General features: G+C 50.2%; 1 pseudogene; it reads right to left on the reverse strand.

Annotated features, from left to right (window-relative positions):
- Nucleotides 1-337: 337 nt before the first annotated feature.
- Nucleotides 338-1077, reverse strand: LOC133360423 (THO complex subunit 7 homolog; annotated as a pseudogene).
- Nucleotides 1078-10091: the final 9014 nt, after the last annotated feature.

Raw genomic sequence — 10091 nt, forward strand, 5'->3', positions numbered from 1 at the left:
AGGAAAGCGAGATGGGGGGGGGGGGACGAGAGAGGAGAGAGAGTGTAGATAGTGAGACAGAGAGAGGAGATAGAGAGGAGACAACGAGAGGAAAGAGATATATATAGGAGAGAACGAGGGAGAGAGAGTGGAGAGAGTGAGTGCAAAAGAGAGGAGAGGGCGAAAGAGAGCGAGAGAGGAGAGAGATATAGAGCTTTAATAACAGTTACAGAGAATGGCACCCACTTTCAAATACTTAATAAGACATACATTTCACGAGATTATGGAAAAACAAAGTATGCACAATGAGCCAAGTACATAAATTTACGTGGAATGAGCAAAAAAAGCGGAATAAGGTTTAATTGCTGTTCACCTCCATCAAAGTATAATCTTCAGCCTCTGCAACTTTTTCATCATTCTCCAGCATCTCTTGAAGCTCATTGTTGGTGTTTAGAAGCACGTGGAACTGTTTCTTCCGCAGCTCCAACTTGTTCTCAACATATTCTTGGTTCTTTCGGTAAAGTAACGTAGATAGAAAACAAAAATCTAAATTAAAAGCAAAAAACCCACAACGTTTCGATAGCAACACAAGCGGTCTTCTTCAGGTGGAAAGATAAGAAAAAAACACTCTTAGGCTTGTAACCGATTCTGAAGATCTTTGTCCAGCTCATCAAGTTGCTTGAGTGTCTTTCTTCAATCAGGGTGCTGCTCAATTACTTGGCCAAAACATCATCTCGTGACGATTCTTGCATATCCGTTTGGCGTGAAGGATCTCCTACTTGCACTGCGTGATCCTTCCATGGCCAACTGCAATGCTGTCCCCGATATGTTTGTGGATCTTCCCGTAGTTGTTGATCTTCCGCAGGTTCGTGTTGTGCACCACACACAGTTCTGCTAAGAGAACTGGCATGGTGCCAGGGCTCCAACCATCCGCTGGTACTGTCTGTAGCTCTCCTGCGAGGGCAAGTCATTGCTACACCACTTAATGAAGCTCTTCAGCAGGAAATTGATATGGGGATCGTCTCCGCCTCCATTTCCATCAATCAGCATCACCTCGTCGTCAGTAGCAGCCACGCTACCCATGATACCTGTCCTCATATAGAGAGAGGAGAGAAATAGAGAGACAAAGTAAATAGAGAAAGAGACAGAAATAGAGAGGAGATAGACTTTTTTGACTTTTTAAACAACTTTTATTGCCGCCAGCAGCAACAGCACTGGAGGCGATTCCGATATAAAATACACAGTCACCAGAAAACAAATAAACGCTATAAATCCACGCGCTGTGGCGCTAAATGCACCGTGCACAACACGAAAGAAAAGTCACGTGGTGGTGGTGGTCATCGCGCACGCCATGGTGACGAGCGAGCGCTTCAGAAGGTGAACACGAGGGTGCCGTCCACGCTGGTGCAGAGAGAGCTTGTCCGGCTCCCCAGCGTTCGAAAAACACATGCACATCACCGACATGTGTGTGGTACGCGTGCTCCATTTGGAGCCGCGCCTTAAGCAGGCCCCTGAACACTGGAAGCACAGAGCAGCCGTTAGTGTCACCTTGCAGCACCTTTCAGAGCGAGATAGATAGAGAGAGAAAGATAGTGGAGAGAGCGATAAAAAGAGGGGAGCGAGAGCGAGAAAGAAGAGGTTGGGAGAGAGTGAGAGATAGAATGAAAACCAAGAGTAAAATAGTTTTAAACCAATTATATTTCTGCCAGCAGAAAAAGCACTGGAGCCTATTTCGATACAAGTTACAGTGAATACAGCATTATGTGTGCACGTCACAAACACTACCCGCAGTACATCCACTGCTAGTGCCACACGCAACACAAACACGTCGTTACGCACGCCACGTGCGACAAATGAGCTCGTTAAAAAGGAAAATGCAGATTGCCGTTTGCACTGGTGCTGAAGGTTTGACTGCCCCCCCACCGTTCAAAAAACACATGCGCATCCCCAGCGTTGGAGTGGTACACGTGCTCCAGCTGTGCCTTGAGCAGACCCATCAACATTGCCACCACAGAGCAGCCGTCAGCATTGCCTTGAAGTATAATTTTCTTGGTCTTGTAAATTATCGCTTTTGATTGGGCACTGACGAAGTTTGCAAGATCATCACGCTTATTTGCCAGGTAAGGAACCCCATACTGTATATGAAACTGCTTTTGTAAAAAGGCACCTACAGTCTCCTGAAAATCGACCCCAAAATCTGGAACATTGGGTTGTGCCACAGACAACCCAAGAACTGGTGGGCCAGATCTTCCCTGGCTCCACAGAACACACGCCCTCGGCTGTGTGGCAAGGCCACACAGCCGAGGGCATGGTCGAGTGCGCTAACCTCCACTTGAGGTCACCGCAGCGTTTGACTAAGGGAGGCTTGTACATCTGCTGCCACTGGTGGAGCGGTCTCAATTAAGGGAGATCAATTATCTCTCCTTTTTGTGTCTGGTAGGTTTGCCATGTCCTGAACATGCAGCACCTTTAAGCAGCATTTGCAGAGCACTTTCTTTGGGGCGCTTTTCAGGGACACGTCCCTGCAGCCTCCGAGCTTCAGTAGCTTCCCAGAGTCAATGTGGCTGGAGGCTGAGTGCAGAAGTGCAACTCCAGGAAGCAGTTGCGCTGTCCTCTGGTGCCATTCTTCCGAGTTAGAGCCTCGTACTTATCATACTGTGCCATTATTGATATAGGAACAGCACCAGTAAAACAAACGTGATAAGAATAGAGGGTGGGGTGGGGGGAATACGAGCAGGCCTGCAGCATGGCGAGAGCCGTAGGGGCAGAAAAAGCACCAGAAAGAAACAGATATAAACAGAAATAAGCAACACCATGTGCAGTAACAACTACTTACAGTGAAGGGGAGAAGATTTGCGTATGCAAGCCGACTCCGACAGGAAAATAAAATAGTCCACCAAAGGTACGTGAACTCCCAGGTGAGGTCAGGATGTATAGTGGTAAGCAGTAGCGGCATGAGGACACGCCCCCTTCCCGGCGTGTAGAGAGAGAGAGAGAAATTGAGAGGGGAAAGAGATATCGAGAGCAAGAGAGAAAAACAGAAAGAGGAGAAAGTGAGCGAAAAAGACAGAGTTAGAAGAGAGAGCAAGAGAGATAGAGAAATAGAGAGGACAGGGAGAGAGAAAGAGAGACGTTTAACTCTTAAAATCCGTTCTATTTCTCAGCAAAAGCAACACGATTTTGCTGTGCGATGTAAAAAACCCTGAAATATTCCATGGTAGAGATTATTTTACAAATGTACGTGAATCATACGGGAGAGAAAGAGACAGACTTGACTTTTAAACAACTTTTATTGCCGCCAGCAGAAAAAGCACTGGAGGCGATTTCAATATGAAATACACAAAGTCACCAGCAAACAAAAGAAAACAAACGTTACAAATCGTTACAAATACACGCGCTGTGGTGCTGAAAGCACCGCGCACAATACAAAAGAAAAGTCACGTGGTTGTGGTGTCATCGCGCACGCCACGGTGACGAGCGAGCGCTTCAGAATGTGAACACCACGAGGTGCCGTCCACGCCGGTGCAGAGAGGGGCTTGTCCGGCTCCCCAGCGCTCGAAGAAGACGCGCTGCACATCGCCGCCACGTGCGAGAGAGAGGGGCAGACCCGTGTGTGTTTGTTTCTGTATTTTAGTATCGACTGCGCCTCTCCAACAGACAAGCGCCGTTCGATAGCAAGTAGAGGTGATGTCACCACGGTGCTTGTGCCAGGCTAGGTGCACATTGAGGCCATATTAGGTGTGGAAGGCTCTCACTGTTTGACAGGAGGTCACGCGGCAGACCCAGGTTCCATGGGCTGACTGACTGAGATGACTGGCCGATGCACCACCTGTGCCCCCCACTGTGCACACACACACACATCCGCACACGTGCGCAGACACCAATACACAAAGACAAAGATCCCCCGTATAGCCTTAAGAGTCTGTTGGGGCAAGTGCTGATACCTAACAAAAGACACAGACAAAGATCCCCCGTGTAGCCTTAAGTGCTGTTAGTGAGTATCTAACACGCACCCACCCACGCACGCAAAACTAATCCGTAAAAAAGGGAAAAGTACAACACCAACAACAACCCAACAATATAATTCCCATCTCACTCATCCTGGGCGCACGAGCGAGTTCAATAAACGTTCTTAGATTATTGGCAAGTAGAGGGGGGAGCTCTTGACGTTTCCCCACAGTCGCGTTATATCCGGCAGCCCCGGGGAGACGACTCTTCTTCAGTCGAAGCCGACGCAGCAGCAGAACTTTTGGCAGCTCCTTGCCGTGCTGTAATTTCCTTTCATCGCCCCGCGGAACAAAAAAAACACATCCGAGGGCCACAAGCGGCGCGCTAAAACTCACGCGGTGAGGAGCTCGGGCAGGTAACATTCAAGCGACGTCGCCAATTGTTCACCGCCTCTCGCCACTTTGCCAACCGCCAGGGCACCGCTCCTGTGGTGAACTTTCCGCTCGCTCGTGTCATTGTCCCCCACCCCCACCTACCACACCCAGCCACTCCACGGTGGCTAGGAAATGTTAACAACCTCGTCTGGTATACAGGAGGTCGTATATTTGGAGTTAGCATCTCTTTCTCTCTCCCCATGGTCGCGTGGATGATTTTTCTCCGGGTCCTCCTCCGTTTTTTCCCCTCCAAACTTAGAATCTACGTCACGCGTTTAGAGTAGTTTGGCTACTGATATAAATTTCCACACGGTGATGAGGATAAGCCACTTGGTTGAGCTTTCATTTGTGATAGCCAGGTCACTTCTGAAAAAAACGCTACATAGCTCAGTGGCCCTTACCTGGTAAAATGAATATAGTAGAATAGTAATAGCCCCACCTACCACCTCCGCATCCACCCACCCCCGCGCTGCCAGCTGTGTCCATCTTCTCTCATCCGTCACGCCGCATGCAGCCGTCACCCCCATTGCAGGTCACGACAACACACTAACTCACCACCACTCACGTGGTCACCCACCCACACACCCACGCACCCACCCACGCACCTAACCACGCACAATCTCACGCACTCTCTAATTCACCCTCTCTGCACTCACGCACCCACCCACTTGGCATTGATTTTGAGCAAGGACCCAAGGACGTTCGAGTTTGCGCTGCTACCGAGCAGTCAGGGAAACTGTATCGTCTGCGAGAAGTCTTTGAGGAGCGTGGGATATATGTATATTAATGTATGTGTATGTTTGACAGTAGGGGTCTCACTCTGAAACAGTTGGGTAGCACTATTTTATTATCGGCTGTGTAATGATGTGTGGAAGCTACTGGTCTGTCGCTGTAAAACAAAGCTTGGGTTCTTCTCGGCTACAGTCATGCCCTCCATTCTCTATGTTTTGGAAAAGTGGAGCCCCTGTAATGGAACATCTGCACTGGTTAGAAACATTTAGGCTGGCCTGCCTACAATCCATCCTGGATTTAACCAGGCAGGATTGTGTGAGGAAATCACAAATCCTTGAAATATCTAGACACATTCCAATCAGTGAGCTTATCTGGCAGGCAAGGCTGCGTTGGCTGGGTCATGTAACCCGCATGCCCAACCACCACATACCCAAGCAGCTTCTGTTTGGCCGGATAGAGGGGGCTAAATGGGCACGACACAGGCTGGAGAAAAAATGGAATGATGCGGTACCGGAGCATTTGGAGCTGAGTGGACATGCCGAAGAATGGTACCAGCGATGTCAAGATCGGCCTCTATGGAGAAGGCTCGTGAAGGACGCTACTGGGAAGTTGGAGGCAGTCGCCCTCTAGCAACAACGGAGCGCAGTGCTGGGCGACTAAAATACAGCAAATTGGCAAAGCAGGAGGTATTATGAATTTCATAATCGTTTGCAGCTGGGGTTTGCATTGTCCCCCCCTCCCTCTTCCTGATGCAGAGTGGGAATTGGCGAGGTTCAGGACTGTGGCTCATGCAGCTGCAATGGCAGTATTGGGTACGCAGTCCAGACCTCCCCAGAGACCCTGGCTGAAGGAGGAGGTGTTCCGGCTGCAGCGCCTCACCTATCACCATCCTTAAGGGAAAGAACGGTGATCCGATCTCCGACCCCCAGGGACAGGTCTGTAGGTTTGCGCAGCATGTCTGTGAGGTTTCGGGGGAGGGGAAATCTCCCAGCCCAGACAATATCATGGGGCAAGGTGGGGATGATACTGCTGGGACCCGGTGCCTCAAATATTGGAAGTAGCCACCCGCTGCTGTGAGTGGCTGGCTGAGGTGACATCTGTTGAGAAAGTACGGAAGGGATCCAGAGTCTGAGATCAGGAAAAGCGCCGGGCAGAGATGAGCTCCCAAGCGAACTACTGAGGGAGGGTGTCATCTGTGTGGAGACTGCCCTATATGATATCATAATAATATTATGGGCAGCAGGACGGGTTCAGCAGGATTGGAAGGATACCATGTGGCCCCCCTCTTTGAGAAGGGAGACCGCACAGACTAACAACCACAGGGGTATCTCCCTCCTCAACAAACAATACAATAACACAATAGGAGTGCAAAGTATAGGAAAGGTAAACAAATCACTTAAACATATACAAATATACATATTTTTAATCTTACGAGGCAAAGTCCACTGAGCTATTAAGTTATTTTTCATAAGCAACCTGCTCACAAATTATAGCTCAACGAAGTGGCTTATCATCACGTGGAAATGTATAGCAGCAGCCAAATACTTCAAACGCGTGACGTCGATTATAAATGTGGAGGTAAGAACCGGAGGACCCGGATACATTTTTCACGCAACCGCGGGGAGAGAGAAAGAGACGCAAACTCCTAAAATACAGCAGCAAGTATCGTCAGGCACTTGCAGGGACTGCGCATCTACCTCTACGGGCGTCTCTGAACAGAGCACTCGCGGTGAACTCGGCACGAGCCACGCGCAGGGAATTCTCTCAACTCTCACAGAATCAGTTTCGTGTCAATTGCCGGTGTCACAGACTCACAGCTCCTCGCCACTTGACTGCCTCCAGCAGTATCACAACCCGTGTGCAGTGGCACGATGGCGTGGGTCTCTGTGTAGGTCTCTGGTTCCCTGTGCGAGTCTATTGGTATCTGTGAAACTGTAGGTCTTTGTTTGAGTCTGTGTCTGTTGGTCTTTGAGTGTGTGTCTGTAGGTCTCTGTGTGAATATATGAGTCTCTGAGTGAGTCTATGAGTCTCTGAGTGAGTCTATGGGTATCTGCGTGAGTCTATTGGTATCTGTGTGAGTCTGGGTCTCTGTGTGAGTCTATGGGTCCCTGTGTGAGTCTCGGGTCTGTGTGTGTCAGCATTCGGATATGTCTTTACAGTATTTAGCTATGGGATAATGAGACCGGAGAACCCAGAGGCAATCCCATACAGAACAGGCGGAGAACATAGACAAAGATCCCCTGTATAGCCAGAACAGATTGTAGGGGCAAGTGGTGTTTGTGATTAGCACCTATGAAGGCCGGCACGGTACATGAGGGGGTGGGTGGCCAGCCCCACGTCTGGCTGCCTTTTTCTCCCTCGTGGCGATGTTTACGACACACCACATCCGGTACTCCTTTTGAGGCTGAGTCGACCGAGGGGAGGCTCAGGACCAGTTCAAAAAAACCGTCACTGGTGTTGGTTGTTGTGAGCAGGAATCGAACTCGGGTGGCTGGGCTCGTAGTGCAGCGTGCTAACCGCTGCACCACCGCTCCCCCTAACTGCTACACCAGAACAGGGGGAGAACACACACGCGCTCAGACAATCCATACAGAAAGATGCCATAGCCGGAAATCGAACCGCTTCGTTGCCTACTCCGTCCGCCGACTCAACCCGTCCACTGTGCGCTAACGAATGTCGCCCATGGAAGGCTGAGTGCGTGAGTGGAGGTCACGGCGTGGGACGGTCCCCTGCACATGGCGTGGGCGGCACACACGCCGAGAGGCCCAGTGACCTGGTCAGATACCGCCTCGCCACTCACCCACACATCCACTCGCTTACCTACCCAGCCATTCACCCACCCATTGAGTTACTCGCTGACCCAGTTATTCGCTCATCCGCCCAGCTACTCACCCACTCATTCACTCACCTACCCAGCCACACGCTCACCCGTCACTCATCCACTCAGCCACTCGCCCACCCAGCCACGCACTGACCCAGCCACTCACCCACCCAGCCACCCAGCCACTCACCAACACAGTCTTGTTTACAGCGTGGGGCCGGTGGAGACTCATATTTTAAACTTGTTTTCTTATGACCAGTTTTAGAATATAGCTACGAATAGTTAAAGAGTAGTAGTGATTGGCAATACCCTTCAATATTAAATAACGCATGTTAAAAAGGGAAATTATCAAATGTTTCATTGTGCGTCTGTGTGTGTCGACTCGTTTTACTGGCCCGATGTATTTCCATTTAGAATGACGCAAAAACCCAGAAACCAGCTCTGTCCACATTCCATTTCCATCATTTTAACTAACGATCAAAATAACCCCAAACAGCAACAGCAGCAGCAGCAGCAACAACATCGCATTCAACAACAACATCAACATCTCATTCTCATGCGGCGACCCCCTTTCTGCATGGCCGCGGGATTGGGAAATGCAATTTATTCACCCGCGCCCCGCGAACCCCGCGAACCGCATTACTCCGTGACCTCCCGTTATTAACCCGTCCCGCACGGCTCTCTCTCTCTCTCCTTCCTCTCCCTGTCTCTCTCCCCCCTCTCTCTCTCTCTCTCTTTTCTCTCTCCCGTCTCTGTCCCTCACTCCCTCTATTTTGTTTTACGATCAGTGGAAACAAGAAGATGCTCGGTGTCGTCGGCCCTTTGCTTCGTTCATCATTTCGTAAAAATTTTTTTATAACTTTGCTTTATGTAAACCCCCACCTCTCGCTCACTCTCTCGCTCACTCTCGTTCTACACGCACGCAGCCCTTCTCGCAGTCCGACGGCCTCCGACGGGTAGCTCATAACTGCATGCAGAGCTTTCCGTCATCTGCCACCGAGCACACGGCCTCCTCCCTCGCCCACTGCTTCTTGAAGGCCGGGACAGCGTGGGTCAGCCGCGCATGGCGGAACTCCAGCCACACCCTGGCTCCGACCAACCTCCATCTCTCTCTCCCCCCTCTCTCTCTCTATTTATCTCTCCCGTCTCTGTCCCTCACTCCCTCTCCATGTCTCTCTCGCTCTTTTCCTGTCTCTCTCTCGTTCCCCCTCTCTCCCTGTCACACACTCCCGCTCGATCTCTCGCTCTTTCTCCCTGTCGCTGCACAGAACGAGGGAAAAGATGCTGGAAGGTGACACTGACGGCTGCTCTGTGCTTCCAGTGTTCAGGGGCCTGCTCAAGGCGCGGCTCCGGTTGGAGCACGCGTACCAAACACATGCCGGTGATGTGCACGTCTTCTTCGAACGCTGGGGGGCCGGAAAAGCCCTCTGTACCAGCGGGGGTGGCACCCTCGTGTTCACCTTCTGAAACACTCGCTCATCCCTCACTCTCTCCTCGACACTCTCTCTCTCTCCATATCGATCTCTCTCCCCTTTTGCCCGAGGCTCGCATGAGGCCGGGTCACATAAGCGATGTTCTTCTCCATTGTTGACATCGCTTAGGTCGAGGTCTGCAACTAAGCTACCAATGCCTATTTTCCACTGCACCACCCAGCCATGCCGAAGTGCCAGGTCGCTTCCAACTGATTGATTTTGGCGTCCTCTGGTCTAACACCGTTTGAGACGAGGCTCAAAAAAAAGCTGTCTCTGGTGTGGACCAATCAGTTTCAAGGACAATGCAAATATTATCAGAGTATGTTTTTTGTTTGCAATCTGACCACAAGCATTGTGGTTGATGCAGCATGATTCCTTGTAAAAGGTTTCAGTTTGGTGTTTAAACATCTTAACACCTGTTTTGTTGCCAAAAAGGGGATAAACCTATGATCATATTTTGGTACTGGCAAAGGAGGTCCCGTGATGTAAATGTGTTACTAGGTCAGCACACCGGCGTATTGGAGAGTAAACCCACAAAATGTACAATTAGAATACGACGTTTTGCCGATAATATCAACTTGCATCATCAAGTGGACAGCCAACTCTGATGAGACAGCCAACTCTGGCTGTCCTCCTGATGATGCCAGTTGTAATTACTGTTATGGGTGCTGAACTAGTAACGAATTGGCATGTTTTGTTTACGTG

This window comes from Lethenteron reissneri, chromosome 68, assembly GCF_015708825.2.
Source record: "Lethenteron reissneri isolate LAM-NWPU_2019-01 chromosome 68, ASM1570882v1, whole genome shotgun sequence".
Lineage (NCBI taxonomy): Eukaryota > Metazoa > Chordata > Hyperoartia > Petromyzontiformes > Petromyzontidae > Lethenteron > Lethenteron reissneri.